The sequence below is a fragment of the Lepidochelys kempii genome, chromosome 1 (assembly GCF_965140285.1).
Source record: "Lepidochelys kempii isolate rLepKem1 chromosome 1, rLepKem1.hap1, whole genome shotgun sequence".
NCBI lineage: Eukaryota > Metazoa > Chordata > Testudines > Cheloniidae > Lepidochelys > Lepidochelys kempii.
In genome coordinates, this window is record NC_136380.1 from 111,372,326 (window position 1) to 111,396,282 (window position 23,957).

Consider the following 23,957-nt stretch of genomic DNA (forward strand, 5'->3'; position numbering starts at 1 on the left):
TCTGCCTGGCTGAATGCTGATTTGTGAATGCATAAAAAGGACCTCCAAGTGCCCTTCTTCACTGAAAACCTAAGATGTCACTTTGCAACAGTGGAACATTCCTGCACTTCAGCGAAAAGGATGCGAACATAGAGGCGGTGTTACTTGGAAATGGAAGAACAACTCTTTGATACTGTGGGACAGTGCATGCTGCGGTAAAGAATTATCTAACTGGATGTGTCTCTTGATTTAATCAAAAACAGCATGAAATTGTTTTAAAAAGTTGCAGCTCAGTATCTCATTGAAAAATAGGTATTGTTGAACACTTTTTTTTCTGTTTGTTTTTCTGCTAGTCTCACCTGCATAAGTGAGAAACTTTTTTTTTATCTGCTCCCACTGAAGATGAGAAAGCTGTGAATGTATTATGGATTTATTCTCTATCAAGATATCATATGTTCAGTATTAAGGTGTTAAACACACTTGAAATTGAAAGAATCTTGTAGCTTCATCTAGAAATTATCTTGGCATTTTCTGTTAGTGAGAAACAACTGCAGTAGTTTATTATACTCTATTTGGTAAGGAACATGCTTTGTTTTCTGAGGAACAGCATGAACAGTACAAATTAACCTGCACCTATTTCTAGTTCTTAACCTCTGTCACTTTTTCACACACACCCCTTTCTATAGCATTTGAATGCCTCCCCCTCCCCCCCCCCACATACACTGGGATTACTGGAGGAGAAATTTTTGGTGGTGCCACTGGCATAAACTTCTTTTGGATGTGTCATCAGAACACAGGTCTGAAGAGTTAACTTTTTCCCCTTGTTGAATAACTTTGTAAAAATAGAAGAATACATCCATGTCTCTACACGGGTTTTTAAGGGAAGGACGAGAAGGTCATTACAGATTACTAACAAGAGTCAGCCAAACCCTTCGCAATGTCTCATCCACAGTACTTCGTTCCCTTCCAAAGAGACACTCGCGAAATAACGCACGTCGAGCATGGTCTGGTGAGATGTTTTCATGTTTGGGGGGTTTTTTTAGTTACAATATTGTATCTCTTATGTCATTGAATATTGAATTCTAAACTCCTAGTCCTAAATTATGGTGACAAGTTACTAGGTTTTGCATTTTTCTTTTTCTTAAATATTTTTTAAAAATGCATTAAAAGTTGGAAGTCAGAATGAAGAAAAACATGTTTCTCTTCAGTCTGGAAGGACTGTCAAAATAAAGTTGCATTGAGACATCGCAAGTCATACACTTGTTTAATTGTATTGATAATACAAGAACCACCTTGTGAAAGAAAAGAGGGAAATTATTTTATTTTTATATTATGCCTATGCCAGTTAAGAAGTATGAAGTGACAAATGCAGCTGGATTTCATGTGGGTTATTTTGCTTTTTGTTTTGTTTTTAAGATCAGTAAGTGGTATGATACAGTATTTTGGTTACGGTTTTCATAGCTACCATGATTCCTCCATTACTGATGTTTTTTCTTAAATATCAGAATATTGAGGAACAGGTATTTTCTAAATTCAGAATATATACATCTGTTAGAATCCAACAGCTGTTCAGAAATTTGGGATTTCTTGTGTATTATTATTATACTATTTATTGAACAGTGTTTTGCCTCCTCTCTCCCCACTTCCCTTTTTTTTTTTCTTTCACTTTTTAGTATTTACTGGGATTAGTCCATCTCTTCGGAGACATACAGGAACAAACACACTGGAACATACCTCTGATTTTGTTTTTCCTTATAGTCCTGGGTGTATTATACAATTGATATCCAGATAACACGGCTTCTTAATAGGGCTGCTGATTAATCGCAGTTAACTCACGCGATTAACTCAAAAAAACTAATCACAATTAAAAAAATTAATCATGATTAATTGAATTTTAATTGCATTGTTAAATAATAGAATACCGATTGAAATTTATTAAATATTTTGGTTGTTTTTCTACGTTTTGAAATATATTTATTTCAATTACAACACAGAATACAAAGTGTACGCTACTCACTTTATCATTTTTACAGTGCAAATATTTGTAATAAAAATAATATAAACAAAAGAAACAATGTTTTTCAATTCACCTCCTACAAGTACTGTAGTGCAATCTCTTTATGGTGAAAGTACAACTTACAAATGTAGAGTTTTGTTTTGTTACAGAGCTGCACTCAAAAACAAAACACAAAATTTTAGAGCCTACGAATCCACTCAGTCCTACTTCTCATTCAGCCAATCCTAAAACAAACAAGTTTGTTTACATTTACAGGAGATAATGCTGCCCACTTCTTATTTACAATGTCATCAGAAAGTGAAAACCGGTGTTAGCATGGGACTCTTGTAGCCAGCATTACAAGGTATTTACATGCCAGATATGCTAAACATGCATATGCCCCTTCATGCTTCGGCCACCATTCCAGAGGACATGCTTCTACGCTGATGACACTCATTTAAAAAAAAATGTGTTGATTAAATTTGCGACTGAACTCCTTGGGAGAGAATTATATGTCCCTAGCTCTATTTTATGCACATTCTGCCATATATTTCATGTTATAGTAGTCTCAGATGATGTCTCAGCACGTTGTTCATTTTAAGAACACTTTTTCACAACAGATTTAACAAAATGCAAAGACGTTACAATGTGAGATTTCTAAAGCTAGCTACAGCACTTGATCCAAGGTTTAAGAATCTGAAGTGCCTTCCAAAATCTGAGAGGGATGAGGTGTGGAGCATGCTTTCAGAAGTCTTAAAAGAGCAACACTCCAATGTGGAAACTACAGAACCCGCACCACCAAAAAAGAAAATACCTGCTGCTGGTGGCATCAGACTCAGATGGTGAAAATGAACATGCATCAGTCTGCCCTGCTTTGGATTGTCATCAGCATGGACGCACGTTCTCTGGAATGTTGGCTGCAGCATGAAGGGACATATGAATCTTTAGCGCACCTGGCATATAAATATCTTGCAACACCGGCTACAACAGTACCATGAGAATACCTGTTCTCACTTTCAGGTGACACTGTGTACAAGAAGCAGGCAGCATTATCTCCTGCAAATGTAAACAAATTTGTTTGAGCAATGGGCTGAACAAGAAGTAGGACTGAATGGACTTATAGGCTCTAAAGTTTTACATTGTTTTGTTTTTTAATTAGTTATATTTTTGGTACATAATTCTACATTTGTAAGTTCAACTTCCATGATAAAGAGATTGCACTACAGCATTAGGTGAATTGAAAAATACTATTTCTTTTGTTTTTTACAGTGTTAACATTTGTTATATAAATAAATCTGAAGTGAGCACTTTACATTTTGTATTCTGTTATAATTGTAATCCTGAGCCCTGAGGTAAGTGGGGAAGCGGGATACCGGGAGGAAGCACGAGCAGGAGCATATGAGAGGGGAGGGCTCCTGCCTCATACTGAGAATGAGGGCGATCAGCGGGTCATCTCAAGTACCTATATACAAATGCACAAAGCCTGGGAAACAAGCAGGGAGAACTGGAGGTCCTGGCAAAGTCAGGGAATTATGATGTGATTGGAATAACAGAGACTTGGTGGGATAACTCACATGACTGGAGTACTGTCATGGATGGGTATAAACTGTTCAGGAAGGACAGGGAGGCCAGAAAAGGTGGGGGAGTAGCACTGTATGTAAGGGAGCAGATGACTGCTCAGAGCTCAAGTATGAAACTGCAGAAAAACCTGAGTCTCTGGATTAAGTTTAGAAGCGTGAGCAACAAGGGTGATGTCGTGGTGGGAGTCTGCTATAGACCACTGGACCAGGGGATGAGGTGGACGAGGCTTTCTTCCGGCAAGTTGCAGAAGCTACTAGATCGCACACCCTGGTTCTCATGAGCGACTTGAATCATCCTGATATCCCTAGTGTTGCCTTAGATAGTACTCCTCTCTGTAATTCTGATTATGGGTGGGTGATGGCAGCTGTCAAAGTGAGGGTTCTGGAGGACTCCAGCCATGGAGATGTGTGGCCTAAAGCAACTCTCCACAGGTCTGTGGCTCTCCCATCTCTATGGCAAGCGTCCCCTGCACACTGACCTGCCTCTACCCTGATATGGGTGACTTCCTCAAGTGGTGCCAGGGGTAGATCAGTCTCCATGGCCCATGCAGTGTTCTCTGAGCCTGGCAATAATGGAAAGCATGGTAGCAAGTTTGTGATGGGGGAGCTGAATGGAGAAACTCAAAACCTCTCTCATATAGGGGCCCACAAACATCCATTGGATGGGAACAACTATCAGTTCCTAAGGAATTTTACATATATTCAAGCTGAAAGACCATAGCTAATTAGCAATATTAACACTGCCTCCAAGCCACTTATTTATTAGTTTATTGATGATGATTGATACAGTGGTGGTGCTTAGAGGCACCTATTGTGCAATGCAGTGAAGGCAGTCCATGCCCTGACAAGCTTACAGTGAAAGTAAATGAGTGCTAACTTAAGTTATAAATAAGCACTATTGTAATACAGATATTTATTAACAATAGTAATATACCTATATTAAAATAACACTAAATTTGCAAATACAACCACTTAAAAATTAGGAAAGGCCAGAATTAAGGTTGCCCTTTCTGTCTATGTGCACATGCATTATACTAGTATTTAGTTACATGATTCCTTTTTCTTTCCATCCCTCTGTGGATTGTAAACAGGATTTGAACTCAAGACCTTCAGGCCCACAATACAGACCTCTGCAACTTGAGCTCAAGGAGTATAACTGACAGCAACAGAAAGCTGTTATAGCCTCTATTTAAACTGGCCACTAGATGGCGGTGTGACACATGCTTTGCCAGCAGGTTACACAGCTATTTGCTAGACAGCAGTAGAATGTTGGGAATGGACTGTGGCCTATTGTTTGGAAACGGAATAGCCAAATACTTAGATTTGGCAGCGTGCTTGAGATTGGGGTCTGCCAGATTAGAGATTTGGGTGCTATTACCAGCTCTGCTAGAAGTGCCATAACTGTTAACTTAAATGTAAAATAGTGGGAAAGTATAGAAAACCTTGCTCAGTAACGGTTATGAAGTGTACAAGAAACATTAACAGCTGTCAATGGACAAAAAGAGACCTGAAGAAGAGCTTGGTGTTGCTTGCAATCTTATCTCTTTCGCAAACAGGTTGGTCTAATAAAAGAGATTACCTCGTCCACCTTGTCACTTGAACTCATGGTCCTCTGACTTCAATGCATCTTCTGCAAGAGTACAAAGTGTTTTGTGGGTCTCACTTGCAGACTACCAGCATCTGCTCAGTCCTGTCAATGCTTAAAATAGTAAACAAAACCCAAACCCAAAATATTTTCCTGAAACAAGTACTAAGACTTCAAGGCTTAAGTCTATTGCCAACATGTCAGATGTTGTGTATATCTACAGTATATCTAAATATCCGGGGTGGAGGCAGAGAATATTGTGATTTAAAGAGATAATTACAAGAAGCAGTGGAATTACTGCAGGAAAACGTATGATAAAGTCGTCTTGTCCCTCCTCTTGCATTTAAGGAACAAAGTTCAGTCGATAAGGAAACTGTATGCACAGCAGGATAGTGTGATAGGAGCCCAAGCAGGGTAAAGTGGAGGTTTATTCCCTTTATGATTTTGCATCATCCTAGAGATGAACGATCTAAGAATTTCTGTCTCTGAAATGAAGAGCTATTATTTTTTCTCCGAGTGGTGTTCTTTGTTGGGTGCTCTGGTTCAGGGTAAGTCATAATAACTTTAAAATAAGTCCCTGATCTTGTAACAGTAAAAGTACAATCTGTTTAGTAGGGCTGTGGGACGTATGTGTCGTGTGTGTGCAGGAAGAATTTTGAGGTAAACAGCCTGGTTTATATAAGCCATAAAAATACATGTTTAAATAATCCTTCCTATAGATTTTTCTAGTTCATTCTTTGAATCTTGAAAACACATCTCTTCATAGAATGCGTTGTTTGAGGAATCTAGACAGCTTATGGTATTGATCAGAGCTTTAAAAATCCACTCCTCTAGGAAGAGTAGCGACTCTTCCTGGGCAAGTACCATCAAATTCTGCAGGATCTAAACTTTCGTTTAAAAAAACCAAACCGAAAAAAAAACAAACCCACAAGTTTCTAACACTTGTATTTGGAAAAGACTGGCTAGGTTTCGCTGTTGCTATTTAGATTCTTGTGGGCAGCAGTAAACCTAACAAGAATCACAACTTGAGAAAGCTATGAACAACTGCAGAGGTAGGAGGAATTGGAACTAATCACTGACGAGGGGGACCAAAAATAAAGGCTGCAGGAGAGGTGGAGTATCAGAGACCCCTGGCCCCACCCACCCATCTCTGTGGTAGGAGTGTGGGGCACACCCAGAGCTCCTTCTCCCGGTGATTGTAAAAGTCTTCACGTTTATCAGACCTGTTAGCCAGAGGCTTCTGCAAAATATGAACCCCCCCGGACCGGACCAGGGGGATGAGGTGGATGAGGCTTTCTTCCGGCAGCTCACGGAAGCTACTAGATCGCATGCCCTGATTCTCATGGGTGACTTTAATTTTCCTGATATCTGCTGGGAGAGCAATACAGCGGTGGATAGACAATCCAGGAAGTTTTTGGAAAGCGTAGGGGACAATTTCCTGGTGCAAGTGCTAGAGGAGCCAACTAGGGGGGGCGCTTTTCTTGACCTGCTGCTCACAAACCGGGTAGAATTAGTGGGGGAAGCAAAAGTGGATGGGAATCTGGGAGGCAGTGACCATGAGTTGGTTGAGTTCAGGATCCTGACGCAGGGAAGAAAGGTAAGCAGCAGGATACGGACCCTGGACTTCAGGAAAGCAGACTTCGACTTCCTCAGGGAACGGATGGCCAGGATCCCCTGGGGGACTAACTTGAAGGGGAAAGGAGTCCAGGAGAGCTGGCTGTATTTCAAGGAATCCCTGTTGAGGTTACAGGGACAAACCATCCCGATGAGTCGAAAGAATAGTAAATATGGCAGGCGACCAGCTTGGCTTAATGGTGAAATCCTAGCGGATCCTAAATATAAAAAAGAAGCTTACAAGAAGTGGAAGGTTGGACATATGACCAGGGAAGAGTATAAAAATATTGCTCGGGCATGTAGGAATGTTATCAGGAGGGCCAAATCGCACCTGGAGCTGCAACTAGCCAGAGATGTCAAGAGTAACAAGAAGGGTTTCTTCAGGTATGTTGGCAACAAGAAGAAAGCCAAGGAATGTGTGGGCCCCTTACTGAATGAGGGAGGCAACCTAGTGACAGAGGATGTGGAAAAAGCTAATGTACTCAATGCTTTTTTTGCCTCTGTTTTCACTAACAAGGTCAGCTCCCAGACTGCTGCGCTGGGCATCACAAAATGCGGAAGAGATGGCCAGCCCTCTGTGGAGATAGAGGCGGTTAGGAACTATTTAGAAAAGCTGGACGTGCACAAGTCCATGGGGCTGGACGAGTTGCATCCGAGAGTGCTGAAGGAATTGGCGGCTGTGATTGCAGAGCCACTGGCCATTATCTTTGAAAACTCGTGGCGAACCGGGGAAGTCCCGGATGACTGGAAAAAGGCTAATGTAGTGCCAATCTTTAAAAAAGGGAAGAAAGAAGATCCTGGGAACTACAGGCCAGTCAGCCTCACCTCAGTCCCTGGAAAAATCATGGAGCAGGTCCTCAAAGAATCAATCGTGAAGCACTTGCATGAGAGGAAAGTGATCAGGAACAGCCAGCATGGATTCACCAAGGGAAGGTCATGCCTGACTAATCTAATCGCCTTTTATGATGAGATTACTGGTTCTGTGGATGAAGGGAAAGCAGTGGATGTATTGTTTCTTGACTTTAGCAAAGCTTTTGACATGGTCTCCCACAGTATTCTTGTCAGCAAGTTAAGGAAGTATGGGCTGGATGAATGCACTATAAGGTGGGTAGAAAGCTGGCTAGATTGTCGGGCTCAACGGGTAGTGATCAATGGCTCCATGTCTAGTTGGCAGCCGGTATCAAGTGGAGTGCCCCAAGGGTCGGTCCTGGGGCCGGTTTTATTCAATATCTTCATAAATGATCTGGAGGATGGTGTGGATTGCACTCTCAGCAAATTTGCGGATGATACTAAACTGGGAGGAGTGGTAGATACGCTGGAGGGGAGGGATAGGATACAGAAGGACCTAGACCAATTGGAAGATTGGGCCAAAAGGAATCTGATGAGGTTCAATAAGGATAAGTGCAGGGTCCTGCACTTAGGACGGAAGAACCCAATGCACAGCTACAGACTAGGGACCGAATGGCTAGGCAGCAGTTCTGCGGAAAAGGACCTAGGGGTGACAGTGGACGAGAAGCTGGATATGAGTCAGCAGTGTGCCCTTGTTGCCAAGAAGGCCAATGGCATTTTGGGATGTATAAGTAGGGGCATAGCGAGCAGATCGAGGGACGTGATCGTTCCCCTCTATTCGACATTGGTGAGGCCTCATCTGGAGTACTGTGTCCAGTTTTGGGCCCCACACTTCAAGAAGGATGTGGATAAATTGGAGAGAGTCCAGCGAAGGGCAACAAAAATGATTAGGGGACTGGAACACATGAGTTATGAGGAGAGGCTGAGGGAGCTGGGATTGTTTAGCCTGCAGAAGAGAAGAATGAGGGGGGATTTGATAGCTGCTTTCAACTACCTGAAAGGGGGTTCCAAAGAGGATGGCTCTAGACTGTTCTCAATGGTAGCAGATGACAGAACGAGGAGTAATGGTCTCAAGTTGCAGTGGGGGAGGTTTAGATTGGATATTAGGAAAAACTTTTTCACTAAGAGGGTGGTGAAACACTGGAATGCGTTACCTAGGGAGGTGGTAGAATCTCCTTCCTTAGAGGTTTTTAAGGTCAGGCTTGACAAAGCCCTGGCTGGGATGATTTAACTGGGAATTGGTCCTGCTTTGAGCAGGGGGTTGGACTAGATGACCTTCTGGGGTCCCTTCCAACCCTGATATTCTATGATTCTATGATTCTAAGGTCCAGGGACAGCACCCTGATAGAATCCCTCCCTTTCTGAACAGCTGTGAGAGGAGCTCGTGCATTCTTACCTGAGCATTGCTCTTGGACAGTGGAAGATACCTGGACTGGAGGATGTCTTCCCTGTCAATGTGAGTTTATTAGTGTTTGGTAAAATGTCCAGGCTCTGAATGGATGCGTGAATTAGTGTGAGGGTAAGCATGTGATGGGAAGGGAGATACTGATGGGGTCAATTATTAAAGAGAAGCATAGCGAGAGATGTGAGGACACCAAAATGCTGTCATTTCCTGACTTCTGAGTGCTGGACTTTGTAACTCTTAACATTCTTTTAACGTAGATTTGTATATATAACTAAATTGAGAATTGATCAATAATATGCTTCAGTTAAACACAGTGTACAGTTAACTATTTTACTCATTTTTAATAGATGAGGCATGACTTTGGGGAGGCATGGGCTACTGATGGAGGTACAGAACTTTCCTCATCTCTAGGTCACTAGAAGTGAGAAAAAAGTTGTTAGCGTTTTGGTAACTGAGTGTTTATGTGAAATGATGCATCGGTCTCAGTCAAGTTCTTCGTCAGAAAGCGGATACATAAAACCAGCACCACAACTGGCATCCTTCTGGCAGTCAGCAAAGAGGCTAAGGGCCATGGATACTGATCTGTTCTCTCACCCAAAGTCAGCATTTAAGCATATTGACAGAATATTTTCCGGCAGTTTAGCTTGCTGCAATCTGTTTAGTCCTTGTTATGTGATAAACTGGCACCTTCACTCTCCAGAGCTGCCAATCCAGCAACTAACATGGGCAGCACCAACTCTGCATTAGATCTTTCCTTGTAAGTCTATACTGACTGACTTTGCAGTATTGGAGGGATCAGACTTTAAAAAAAAATTTTTTTTTTCCAGGCTTTGTTGTAGATTTCACTTTTTTAAACATAAAAAAGGATATAAAGATTTTGAATGAGAAAAACACGTGATTTGGAGTTTTATGATACTTGAAAGACAATCTTAGGCTCATACTGTGATAGAAAATAGAAATATCTGGAATGGGTGAAGTAAACCATAGGTGGGTTTTGGGGTGGTTTTATTTTTCCCCTGACTGGCCTTGCATATAATGAACAAACCTCTGACATTGCCTTTAATAAAATATAGGGGGCACCTAAAATGCATAAAATAGAAATTGTAATCTATGAAAGCATTTTGCATTGCTTTAGTAAATGTCTACCTTGAAAAGGTGGTGATGTAATTTTATTTGCGCTTGCAGACTAATTCTAGATATGCACATTTTCAGTTGTGGGTCAAAAGATACGTGGTAAAATCCTGGCCCCTTGGAGGTCAGTGGCAGTTTTGCCATTTACTTATTGAGGCCAGAATTTTACCCTAGATCTTTGAAAACTAATTTTTATATGATGAGAAATTGGAAGTATGATGGCTTTAGTGGTTGGCAGCTTGGAGGGCTACCCAGAGTACTGAAAATTTAGGGGCTGGAATCTGAGTGATTGAGTATTTATGTCCAATTGCTCACATTTTGTCTTGCCAAGCCACTTCTTGACAAATAACCAGCCTTGATTGGACATTTTTTCCACTGCTGACAATTCTGTTAAAATTATATGATTCATATAGTCCTGTAATCTCCTTTTCTTAAACAACTAGTAAATTCCAGTTTGAATGGAGAGTTTATAAACTATTTCAGAAAAGTTAAAAGATCTCTAGATAAACTATGCAAAAGAGATGTCATACAATATCTGGTAAGTGACTGGGATTGATTTAACACATTATCAGTAGAAACAAGAACCGAACCCTACTTATTCGGGACTGAAGAACTTTAAGAGGTTTGCTGCGTATATATGAACAGTTATCATGTGAAACTTAATTTCAGTTCACAATTAAAATGTTCTTTTACCATAACAGTTATGATGTTTCATTAATTATTCAGTGTGCTTTAAATATTCCAAGAGTTTGTAAAATGGTTTGATATTGTCTTTTAAATGATAGAAATACAGCTTTTAGTGCTATAGCATTGTGTGTGATGTCTAAGTAATTGTAACTGTGTTTTGCAAAGCATGTATGGTATTTGTTTTGTAATTAAGTGTAACCATTGAGATACTAACCTATGAGGCTACCATTTTTATCCAGTCTGATGATTATCCATCCAAGAAAACTGATGGATTCAGTGGAGTGCTAGATCTGATACTGCTTGTTCACTGAAATTTCTTTATAGTGATGGCTTAATGGGCTATTCTAAGAAGCTGTCATCTAAATGTTTTACTGTAGGAAACTGAAATCAGTTGCCATTTCCTGAAAGTTTTCTCTACAGTGTAATGTTGAAATCTGAGGAAGCGGAAATCCATTGACTGTATCTGCATTCTGTGTATCAGGGCTTTCTTTATAGTTAAAAAAACCCCTAAACAACAACAACAAAACACCACCACAACAAAACACTTTTTAAAACACCTTATTTAAAATTAACATTTAACTTAAAATATTTATTTGCTTTTACTACAAACATTTTGAAAAATGTTTTGTTGTACACTTTTCAAATGCATCGTTGGTAAACAAAATCACACTGTACTTGTATCTGGGTTTGTCCTGAAACTCTTGAAATTGAAAATAGAGACATCCTGTTTGATGAATCTGGATTACTGCACTTTTAAACTCTCATCCTAATGAATGGCAATAATGTACAGTGTCTAGCTAATTTAAGTAATAGGAAATTTGTTCTTGTACATTTAGTTACTGAAAAAATTGAGCTTGTATGAAGAAGGGAAATGGAATTGTAGAAAATGACACTTTTATTCAATTACAAGAGAGATGTTTTATTTCTTTAGAATGTAGAGCAAAAGTGACTTTCCGATAATCTTTGGAAAGATTTTTTTTTTCTGTTCGCCAACAAGCAAAATCACTATTTACAGTGTGGGCAGGGCTATTCCCAGACCTGGAGTATAATTTTACTGGTACTCTTTATCTCTTGTTATTTTTACATGTTTACAATCTTTTATGCTTGTTGCAAGCTGTTTAAGTTACTCTCCCTATCCTAAAGCAATGGTTTGCGTGGTGGCTGTACCTACTTCCTCCTACTATATATATACTTGTTATGTGTAACAAAACCCCATGTGTTCATGAAATACGTTGCACAGATCTCAAAAGGTTCTCAGGTTCAGTACACCCACATCACCTTGTTTAGGGAAAGTGGGCTGGAAACTAATCTTTTTGGTGAGATTCCTAACGTTTTGACTGGCCAAATTACCACAAGAACAGCCTGTCTTCTATTTTAGTATTTCTACCTCTGTTCCAAGCCAAAATCAGGAAGTACAAAGCCACACAACTTTCATCAGTTTGTTTGGTTTTTATTAAGTGGCATTTGTAAAATCCCTAAAAATATTATGCTTCGGATAGTTTTGTGTATATATTATACATGACTTAAATTTCTTGCAGTCTGGTTTTTGAATTGGCTATGGCATGGAGGCTCCATTAGTCTTCTAGGCTGGCTAATATTTTTTCTGAAAGCAATAGACAAAGGTCTATTGTCCATGGGGGATGTGGGGGGGAGGGGTGGTTTTGTGTAGTTCTTTTTTTTAACATCTGTTACCAGTCGGGTTGCCAACTTTCTAATGGCACAAAACTGAACACCCTTGCCCCACCCCTTCTCCGAGGCCCTGCCCCCACTCCATTCTCCCTCCCTCTGTTGCTCGCTCTCCACCAACCTACTCTCATGCTTATTTTCACGCGGCTGGGGCAGGGGTTGGGGGTAGGAGGGGGTGAGGGCTCCAGAGTGGGGCCAGAAATTAGAGGTTCAGGGTACAGGAGGGGCTCCCAGCTGGGGCAGGGTGTTGGAGCATCCCTGGCCAGTCCTACATCAACAAGACGAGGGATGTATCGCCGCTTCTGGGGAGCCACGCAGAGCCAGGTAGCGATCCTGCCAGCCATGCACCAGCCAGACTTTAAACAGCCTGGTCAGCGGTGCTGACCAGAACTGCTAGGGTCCCTTTTCAACTGAGTGTTCCGGCTGAAAACCGGATGTGATGGGTTGGACCCCCTGTCGGGTATTCCATCTGATATTCTGGGGTCACACTGAGACCACCCGTTCCACTAGCCTGTGCCAGACCCTCAAGCCTTCTCTAGCACACACACAGATAAAGCCATACCCAGCTCCAGACACAGACTGAAATCAGTTCTGTGTGGGAGGATTCAGATCAGGGATTTACCCAGCACTCACGTGCACACCTCCTTTGGGGTGTAAACTCAAAATTATATTGTCTTGCGCTGTTTAGAGAGATCTGTACAGCGCAAGCTCATAAAAATTGCCCCTTCCCTCAATATGGAGGGAGATATGCACAGTTTTTTGACCCCCTCCCCCAGATATGAATTGTACAGACTGGTTTATAGAAAACAAATTGAAGTTTATTAAGTACAAAAGACAGATTCTAAGTGATTATAAGGGATAGCAAACCGATCAAAGCAGATTACCAAATAAATAAAACAAAACACGCAAACTAGGTTTAATACATTAAAGAAATTGGTTACAAATAGTAAGTTCTCACCCTAAATGTTGTTTTATGCAGGTTACAGAGTTTCTTGAAAGTAAACACTGCTTGCAGCTTAAATCTTCAGGTATACCCTTCACAGGCTGACCTTTCTCAACCTGGGTCCCAGTCCTTCTCCCCAGATCAGTCTTAGGTATTTCCAGCAGTCATTCTGAGCAGGGGTTCAGTGAAGTACCAGTGACCGTGATTAACACACTGTCCAGCCTTAAATAGAATTTACATATGGCGGGAATCTTTTGTTTCGCAGTCTGACTCCGAACCCCCTCTTAATTGAAAAACACTGAAAGCCCAAGATGGGGGTCTAGTTCCAGGTGACATGATCATCTGAGCCTGTAGTGTTAAAGCAGCAACCCAGGAAGCTTCTCAGGTAGGCGGGAGATTAGTATCTTCGAAGTCTAATTGTTCTTCCTAACCCATTCAGGCTGATTGCCTACTGTCTGGTGGGCATTTCCCAGATGCGAACACTTTTGCACTTGATACAGAGCTTATCTTCCTAACTTCAGATACAGCAATGATACATGCATATAAATAGGATTATCATATTCTGTAAATCATAACCTTTCCAATGATATGTCACGCGACTCATCTTGCATCAAATACAACTTAATTATGACCTATTTATATCATAAAAATATTTCCATGAAGAATATGGGCATGATGTGATACTGGACACCTCGCAACACTCATTATCAACCTTTGATCTCATTGACCACAAGGTTTTATTAACTTGCCTGCAGTCCTTAACTGGGTGAATGCTGTTGCTTTTGTGTGTTTCAGCTCTTCCTTCTAAAGGGTGATTTTAGGCCGGTGATTACCTGCCTCTAGGAATCTATTATATGGAGTTCTACAAAGTTTTTATTCTCCTCCTCCTTCTTTACATGTGAGTGTGAGATTTTGTTTGTTTTGATCTGAGGTGTCGTCAGCATGAAGTGACACTCATCTGTCTAACTTTTAAAATCGGATGCGGATTTGTCTGTGGTTTCCTAGTGTTTGGCTGAGATTAGGATTTGAAGGAAGGTAAAATGACTGAGCCTGAGTCCAGAGAGGATGGAAGTGATGCTAGGAAGGCAATGTCTACATGGGACACCTTACAATGGCGCAGCTGTGCTGCTGCAGCCATACCATTGTAAGTTGTGTTGTGTGGCCTCTCTTTATCACTGGGAGAGAGCTCTCCTGGCGACAAAATAAAACCATCTGCAATGAGGGGCGGTAGCTTCGTCACCGGGAAAGCATCTTCCACTGACAAAGCGCTGTCCGCACCGGTTCTTTTGGGTGCTAAAACTTTTGTCTCTCAGCGGGGTGTTATTTCACACCTCTGAGCAACAAAAGTGACAGTGTCAACAGCCTAAGTTAGGAAAGGAGTCTGGAGGATATAGTGTGAGTAATTATAATTTTCTGTTGAATAATCTTGTACACCCTTTCTCTGAGATGTTCAGAATTTGCCATTGCTTTTTAGATTCCCAAATGTCCTTATGAGGCCAAAATCACATTTAAAAAAAATAAAAACAAAAAACTGTGACTGGTAAGAGGATTGTGAGGATTTCTCTCCGAATTGGCCCTTGTCACAATAAGTGTTCCCTGTGGTACTTGTAGATCACATTGCAATATTTTAAGCTACACTTGAAGGGTATTCAGAAGCTTCAGCTGGTATGTAAAATTGGTGTCATCCAGCTTACTGGTGTTAGTCCCAAAGAATTCTCTAACAATTGCTCTAGCTTCAGATTTAATTCTGGCTATGTACAGTTAGGATTAGGAATTTCCCTACACCATCCCTGAACTCCCCCATCCTTCCATAGTAGTCAATTAGTTACATGAAGTGTTGCCAATTTAGTCATTTTTCAACCATCCCTATAAATTTGACCACCCCCTCTAATTTCAGTTTCCGGGAAAGACTCTGATTATGGCTGCCTGAGAAATCACCCCCTGAAGTCTCCGCAACAGTTGAGACACACACCATGGAAATAAATATTAGAGGACTTGTTGAAGGGCTTGTGCTCTGAAATGTGCATCAGATGTTGGTCCATTACAGTCTGACTGTTGCCCCTTTTTGACCCAAGCAGCTAGCAAACTTTGGGACCCAGGAGATATTCCAGATGGAAGCAGAAATTAATGGATTATGGTATTTAATTTGAGGCAATCTTGTTTGTTTACAAGAAATGTACATAATTTTGCTTCTCCGAACACAGGAGGAACCAAGAACAAAAGAAGCAGTTTCTCAGCTTACAGCCCCTTGTCTCTTTAGCCAAAACCAGACTCAAAAGCGCTCTCTTTCTAGCTTTTTCTGTGGTCACACCATATTCACAAGCTGCTGCTTGGCTGTTTTGCTCCCACCTCCTTTTGTTCTTCTCTGTTCTTGGTTTCTGTGTGTTCCCCCACCCCCCACCCCCTCCCAGACACACACAGTGGAGTAACAAGAACATTACTCTGGTAATAAAAATGTTATATATTAACATTTCCATTATCACAAATTTTATTTATACCACATTTGTTATATCTAATAATTCTTCTTTGCCCTTTTTGGTCCCCTACCTTTTTTTATTCTTTGAAGTACATTGCTTATTTTGGAAACAATGACATTTGTATTTTAGCCTCCCCTCAGAAGAGGATTGACATCCAGTAATACGGGGTTTAAAGAGAAGTTTTAGCTTTTTTGCAATTCCAGCAATTCATAAGCACATTTGGTACAGGGATTGGTACTTTTGAGCAAGCATCTGACATTAAAATAAAATTGTAACAATAGTATGTTTTGGAGACTCTTCTATTAAATATACTTTGAAAATCTCTTTTTCACATGATGAAAAAACACACTGCAAAGCTTTTTAATGCTTTGTGTATGTTTAGAATAGATCGTTATTTCAAGATTGGAAAGTAAAATCCTATAACATTATGTAAGCAAAATCTTAAACTGTGTTTTTCCCTTCAGAAATATAAAGTGATTTCTTTCCTAAATCAGACTGGACAAAAGAAGCACTTCAGATGCATGGACTGAATAATGATAAAGGACATTGTTCTATTATTTCATGCAAATGTAGTCAGTTCAACTAGATGAAATATGTGTGTCTTTTTAATGAAATCTTGTCATGCTTCAGATTAGACGATTTGTAGGTACAACAGAATGCCTTGTGGCAGAAAAACAGTCAGTTGGAAGAGAACTTAGATCTAGTCATCTTCGTTTAACTCAACCAGTGAGACAGCACATTTTATCTTACAAATAGCCTAAGGGGTTGTGCCCCCCCGCCCCCCACGATTTCAATCATAAGGGTGACATTGTCATGCTGAAAACAGTGTCTTATTGCCATCAGAAAGGAGCTGGACTGGTTTGGTCAACATACCCAATGCCTTAGTCGTACAGTACTGTAAGTCACTAATTTACTACCTGAACTACTGGAATTTGTCTAGGGTATTGGGATTAAAACTCCATCTCCTGTGAATAGAGCCATGGAATTTTTAATACTCACAAGAGGTCAGGATCTTGGTTTTATATCTTCTCCATCAGAAGCACCTCTGATAACCCAGCACCTATTCATGGCATTCTGGACAATTGTGATGTAGGACTGACTCAGATAAAACAAGGACATTATCTGAATCACCAGTACTACTTCTACAGCATCCAGTGATATGTTTGGGGGTTTAGGATTTATTTTATTTATTTTTTGGAAAGCAGTGGAGTCATGGAGGAGGCATTCTTGTTAAAATTCTGCCACCAAATGGAAGGCAGGGTTGGAGTGATTTCCTTGCCTAAAGTTCATCTGGTCTTTCTATATAACACTAAAACATCCCTGCTGAAAATTACTTATCTTGGGGACATAAAAATGATTCTGAAAAGCAATAGTGTTGCCTTCTGGAATTCCAGAATGCATTAACTGGCAGATAACTTTTTGAAAATATTTCCCTGGGGAGGATACTCCTGAAATCCCCAACATGGTTTTCAATTATCTGCCCCCAGTTTCCAATTTCACAGGTTGAACCCTGTGTTTTACTATTAATATATTCAGCATATTTTTCAGGAGGCAAGAGCTATAAACATTTCCACTACAGTGAATGCAATATAAACTTTGTTGTTTTTCCTTGCCTCCCTCCTTGGTTATATGTGTGTGTGTATGCATTTTTTCGCTATTTAAACAATCAGATTCCCCAGTCCACCCCTCCCCATGTGAGCATACTCGGACTTTATGAACAGTATTTATCACAAGCTAATGCAGTGAAGTTGATAGTACCTTACTGCTTTGAAGTGTCCCATACAAAAAGTGGCCATGCCCAATCCTGGTTAGTTTGAGGGTTTTTTTGGCACAGTTCCCCTCCACGCTCCCCAAAATTGTATAGTTGTTACATGTTCTAAAAAAAGTAGTAGTATTTGCTAGATTCAAATGGTTACTTATACCTAGGCTCCGTAGAACAAGAACTTTAAATACAGGCAGATGCACTTTATAATATTTTGGTATTGCCACCAGCTAAACAATTGGAGTAAAGACTTGTGATGGCAAATGAAGTAAAATGACTAAAACAAGAACAAAGCATACCTGAATTACAGTTTGCCAGGTTTTGGAGTACACCAGGAGTATATTGACTAGGTTCTGTTCTTGGTTACTGGTGCAAATTTAGGATAATTCCATTGAAGGCCAGGACTTCAGTGGAGTTGTCCTGGATTTGACCTTGTTTAACTTAGATCAGAATCTCTGTTCCTTGGTGTTTTTAAGGTTCCAGTAGAAATCTCAGCAGTTGGTTTTACATTCTTTGGGGAATCTGCCTGAAGATCAGGGTTCTGCTGTAGAAGAGAATGCTGATATCCCTCATTACCTGCTAAATGATTATTCCTGCACCTTTGCCTCTTTAAATTAGTCACAGCTGGGCTGTCTGAAGCCTAAAGATAGTCAGTTGTCAGGAAGTAGATGACCGATTCAGACTTCTCTCTGGACAAGCTGAAGAGGGAACTACTACTGGGTTTTTTTTCCTCACTGCCTCCCCCTCAGGGATGGTAAGAGCTTCTACCTTCATGAGCTGAGGAAGCACAAGAGACGCAAGCTAAATTAACAAAGGCTTTCTCTACAGGAAAGGAGGTGTGCGTAGACCCAGGGCTGCAGGAGAACATCTTCAGAATCTTAAGAGGGGAAAGAGTGGAATCCTCTTGGGCCCCTCCTGCATCCTTTTCCCCCAATGCATGTTAGGAGCTCTGTTCTAGGGATTTCTTCATGAGAAACCCTGCAACTTGCCATGCAGTTCCTTGAGAAATCACCTTCCCTGGGCTCCAAATTAGTCAAAAGCAGAAAAAACACTCTTGAGGAGACTGCTTTGCCACCTTTTTCCTTTCCCAATGTTTCTCTGCTCTACTCTCTCTGTCACACATTTTGGATCTTGGTTATGCTTTACAAATTAGATACATGCAGCAGCAAGGACATACAGTGAGCTCAAGAGTGATGGTGGTAGTCAGGTGAACCAGACACTGCTGAACACTTTGGAAGATGGATTTTAGTCAATGATACTATACACCGTCTCTTGGATTTTCACTGTCTGTGAAGAAGAGACAGGACTTTAGTTATCAAGGTCATGTCTGAGTGATCCAGGCACAGAACTGGAAGGAGTTCAGTTTTACTTATCTTCGTTGAATTAAAAGCTTCCATATTGGAAGGAGGTATGCTAGTACGAACGCTGCCATATTTTGAACCCGTAGTTTCAAGGATTCTTTCATAGATGGCAAATCCATCCCTTTTTGTCTTCAATATAAATGTATTCAACCAAAGTGAACAAGCCTCAGCACCCTGATGACCATCACCACTGATGAATAGATGACTTATTTTCTATCTAACTAGGTTCTTTCTTTGGATCCATCACCGAAGTAAAGGAGAACCTTAACATTTTTTTTCAGTTCTAAAGCAAGACTATAACTATGCCACTATTCCCGTACCCCATCCCCGATTGGCTTACCCAGTCTGTCTTACTGCAGATGCAGGAGTAGAAAGTGATTTAAATACACTGTAACTGGTCAGTGATGCACCCTATAAGTAAGTTTACATCTCTGTGAGGAGAGTTGTAGAAAACAGATTTTGCTGGTGGTGGGTGGAGTCTGTGGGACTGAGAAACTTCTGTAAATGGCTGGTGGTTCAAATGCAAATTCTGGTATAGGAAAGAAGTTGCAGTATCAGAGGATTGTTTCTTTTACTTTTCTGCTAGCACACACTCTAAAGAAATAAAAATTCACCATAACTAGCAAAATAACTCTTCATAGAATTTAATTTTCCATTTTAATTTTCATTTGAACTTGAAAAAATATTTAGGCACATGTGTCTGTTATCTTTCTGAGAGTCTGAAGCCCTGTGATAATGATCATGACACAAATAAAATGGAAGAAAAATGTGGTAGTGGTGGGAAACAGAGGATAGAAATAAAATATCCCCCCCTTTACTAGAACCAATAAAGCATGTTAGGTTTTTCAGTTTGTTTTAAAAAAAAAAGTGGAAGGGGAGCCAGAAACCGGAAAAGATGGGTGCAAATGCTTAGAATCTTTGCAGAGTAAACAACAACAAGAAGAAGAAAAAGTGTGGGGGAGAGAGATTTGAGGGCTGTCATATTAGTCACGTGTATTGGCTCAACTGATGAGCATGTGTCAGAGCTCCTAGAATTCATTTTGGAATCTTCAACTCATCCTGATTGTGGCAGTCAAACATTTTTTGTTTTCCATTCTAGAGAAACACAGCAGCACAAAACCAATTCAGTGGACTTTTTGGTGGTGGGGAAGGAGTATTCAAAGTCTGAAAGGGGCAAACTGCCAGTTTTGCTTTATGTACAAAAAGTTTATTACAAATCTATGATTATTAGGTTAGGGGATTTTATGGTAGTTTGCAAAATCTTATTTCCTTCCTCCACCATCCCAACAGATTTGCACTTTGATTTTTTTTCCCTATTGGTAGTATGTTATACTAATTACTGCTTAGCTGGACAAGCTGAACTATAAGGATTTTGATGCATATGCTGGAATGTAGGGTTGTGAAATTAAAGCTTTTGACTAACTAGACTGCTCCTCAGCTGAGGTGGTTCTGCTGCCTGAATCAGAGCAAGAGTCCCACCCATTCTGTCACACCTAGTGTAAAAGTAAACAGTGTAACCGTGCAAATAGCAGTTCTTAAAGTGGTAAGTGATAGCTTGTGCTTCTGTGGAGAAAGCCTTTAGTCTCCATGCTTTTACCTTGGACTGGCCAGGAAACACCACAGGAAAAGAAAGAAAAATGACCATTGTTTTAGGGTAATTACATTTCGTGGACTGGCTGCTTTTTCAATCAGGTAAAGGTATATGCTTCCTGTTTGCTTCACGGAGAATAGGCATGGGACACAGTGACAGCTGCTGTGTGTCTTTGTTATAATGTCCATAAACAATCCAAACTCTCTGTAGGTTTTTTATTTTTTTAAATTGTATGCAGCAACCTATACTTGCAGGATTTTATAGCTTATTAAAGTGGTTCTTTACAAAGACGGTGTCTATAAAGAAGAAGAGGGGTAAGTATTGTAGCTGATATTTTAGCTGCCATAAGCAGCATCAGTTTGGTTTCTCCTTATACTAAATACATGTAATAACTGAGATGCGAATTGTGTTTCAAAAGCAGAAAAAAACATTTGGGACTAGGATTTTAATTAATTTGTTATACTGGGATTTTTCTTCAAGGAAGAAACCTGAGCTTTGGCCTCAGAATCTGAAGAGAGTCGTCCTAAAATCTTCTGGAGGACAGAATTATCTGTGCTCATTTGCCACTTCCTCCTCCACTTCCTGCTCCCTGGCAATACTGCTCCAAATGAGCCCTCCACTGGCCTTTCGCTGATTCTGGACTCCCTCTCCCTCGTTTGGGGACTGTGGAACCTACTGAAGCCCTGGAGAGGGAGGGCAGGTCAATGAGAGGAATTCAGACCTGGCTTTTGAAAAGGTTAGCTGGTGCATGGTGAGTTTTGGGGGCTACGTGGGGCTTGTGATGCCCTTTTCAGCCTTGTCTACTGCTGGACTGGTTAGGTGTGTGGTTCTGCCAGCCTCTAAGGTTCCAAAGCGTGAGTCAGGCCCTAACGTTATGGCGATTGGCTTAGGAGAAAGAAATGTGGGGTTCTTTTTATTTGCCTGCTGGTTTTTGAGCCTTTATTGCTCATGTTTTTTTCAAGCTTTTCTATGCAACTGAGAGCTAGAAACATAATCTTTTTTTTAATTTCTGAGATTCAGCAAGAGATGGAGCATTTAAGAAAAACTCCAGATATCATGAGTTTTGTGATTAATGTTGACAACATAGCAGTGACTGTGGTGGGGAATCTTGGACTCTGGGTGCAGGGGTGAGTGGCCTCAGAGCAGCTCCACAGCTGAAAGGAAGTTCCCTGTTCTGGATGTGACTAGCATATCATGGACAGGGAGCCTAGTAAGGCTGGAGAGCTCTGGCGGCACCCACTACCCACTAACAGACTCAGAATTTGGCCCATGATCCCCATCTTACAGATGGCCAGGTAACTGAGGCAGAGAAGTTAATGGGCTGATTTTTCAGGTCCTTTTACCCCCTGACTACATAGTTATTCTGTAAACACTGTGAAGGGTGTAATCTTGCATCCCAAGGAAGGCTCCATTAGTCAAAGGTTTGTTTCTGATTGATTTGATTCATTGAAGTGTGGGGGAGGGTGGGTAGAGAGAGAGGACCTGCACTTCCTCTATTTTAACAGGTCTGTGTTTTTTACTGTTGTACATGTCAAATACGTACATAAATATTTTTGAAATCAACACTTTAATCAACAAGGCTTTATTAACCCTCTTACAAAAACAAAACATGTCAACTGTTCTTTCAGTCTTAGGTTCCCTCCTGTTACCGTTCTGACCTAAGACCTTTCTCTCTCCCATTTCAGTTTCCATTCAACTTTCTTTCTACTGCAGATCCATATCAAAGCCAAATCTTTTTCTGGTCCCTTTCAGTGGCTCCCAGCCTTTTGCCACTGTAATAAACGATCCCATCTATCTCCACTTTATTTGAACTTCTGGCTCCCACCTAAGACATTTGGTGACCCTGCTGCCATCCAGACTGCCTCCCTCTCATGAAAGTATCCAGTTCCTGCTATCACTTCTTCTCCTGCTCCTTCATGTTAAATGACCTATATAACCCTGCAAGACTGGCATCCTTTATCCTTGGGCGAGAGATGCATGCCAGAAGGATGTTGAGTGTACAAGTGGGGGAAGAATATTCGCTTAATGATGATCTCAAAGGAGTTTGGGCTTGAATCAAAATATTCAAAGATAAGTGAAGATTCAGATAACCAACTCAACTTTTGTATGCTTAATCATACTGAACCTGTGAACCTATTAAGCTTCACACATCACTACTGATAATTTCAGCATAGCCCTAGGAGTCTTCTCATGTGATTTCTTCCAGTGGAGTTTCAATGGCCAACTTTGGTAGTAAACATTTCCTTATGCTGTTATTCGTAACCATGAAACATAATTCCAAGTAGTACAATATATGGACCAAATTAAGTTAGAAGTGATAAAGGCAGGTTATCAATTTGGCTGCTGGGATGAAATAACTGTGACCAAATGTCACCTGATAACATGTCATATGACCAAATGTTGCATGATAAATTTGGAATGAAGAAATATCCCATTCTGAGAGCTCTTTGTGGAAAAACCCACAGTGAAAATCCTGCAGCAAACAGAGGTAGGTCTAGGCCTAATTATATATAGTTCTAGGCTTAAATACTTAACCTGTTCAGTGGGGGACATAAACAGGATCCTTTGACTCTCTCTTGCTTTTAATTTTAAGCATTTCTTATCTAAAAACTAGAACTGGATTTGGAAATGTACTTAATGAATCTTGAACCAACTATACCTTTTATATCATATAAGCTAGAGACTGCTTGTGCTTTATTTTGTGGGGGAGAGGAAGTGGTGCAGTGTAATCCCTGAGGGTGGCTTTCTTCTTCTGTGAACCTGGAACAGGGAAGTCCAGTCCCTAAAATAGTGTCTTGCCTCATTCTTTACTTATCTGCTAGCAATGATAGAGTTTGTGCCTTTTCTTGAGAAACACCTTTTTTGCTGCTATAATCATTTGCAAGGACTTCTTGTTTTTATCCAGCAAACTATCAATTAACAGTCAAAATGTGATTGCTTAGTAGCTTCCTCTGCAATGGTAGCCTGTCTCATTAGTGGGGTCTAGATTATTTCAGGATTCACCGTACTATTTTAACAGTGATCTTCATATTTTGAAGTGGTGAAATAAGTATTGATAATATCAGCACCATCGTTCAATCTTCATGTGATAACGCTACTCTTTTGAGGTTTTTCCCCCTCATAGTTTTATCAAAATTTCTGACTGAATTAAAACTAGGTACAACAATCAACACTTTCAAACGTCAGTGCAGTGAAGGACTTTATTTAGATGTTTAGCTTTAAACAGCCCAGTTTGAAAATTGCTATTGCTGTGTCAAGGTCTGGCAAACAGCTGATACAGGTTGGCAAATAATTATTTGGACAGTGGACTT

At 40.5% G+C, this 23,957-nt stretch overlaps 1 protein-coding gene across 12 annotated transcripts in view; it reads left to right on the plus strand.

Moving 5' to 3' along the window:
- MCF2L (MCF.2 cell line derived transforming sequence like) overlaps nucleotides 1-23,957 on the plus strand; it is a 267,170-nt gene that overhangs the window by 87,723 nt on the left and 155,490 nt on the right. Inside the window, exon 1 of one of the 12 annotated variants that reach the window (XM_073350298.2) lies at nucleotides 915-988. The exons of the other annotated variants lie outside the window; for them this stretch is intronic. The gene's annotated coding sequence lies outside the window, so the exon portion shown is untranslated. Of the gene's footprint in view, nucleotides 1-914; nucleotides 989-23,957 lie in introns of those variants that run through there. 12 annotated transcript variants of the gene reach the window in all.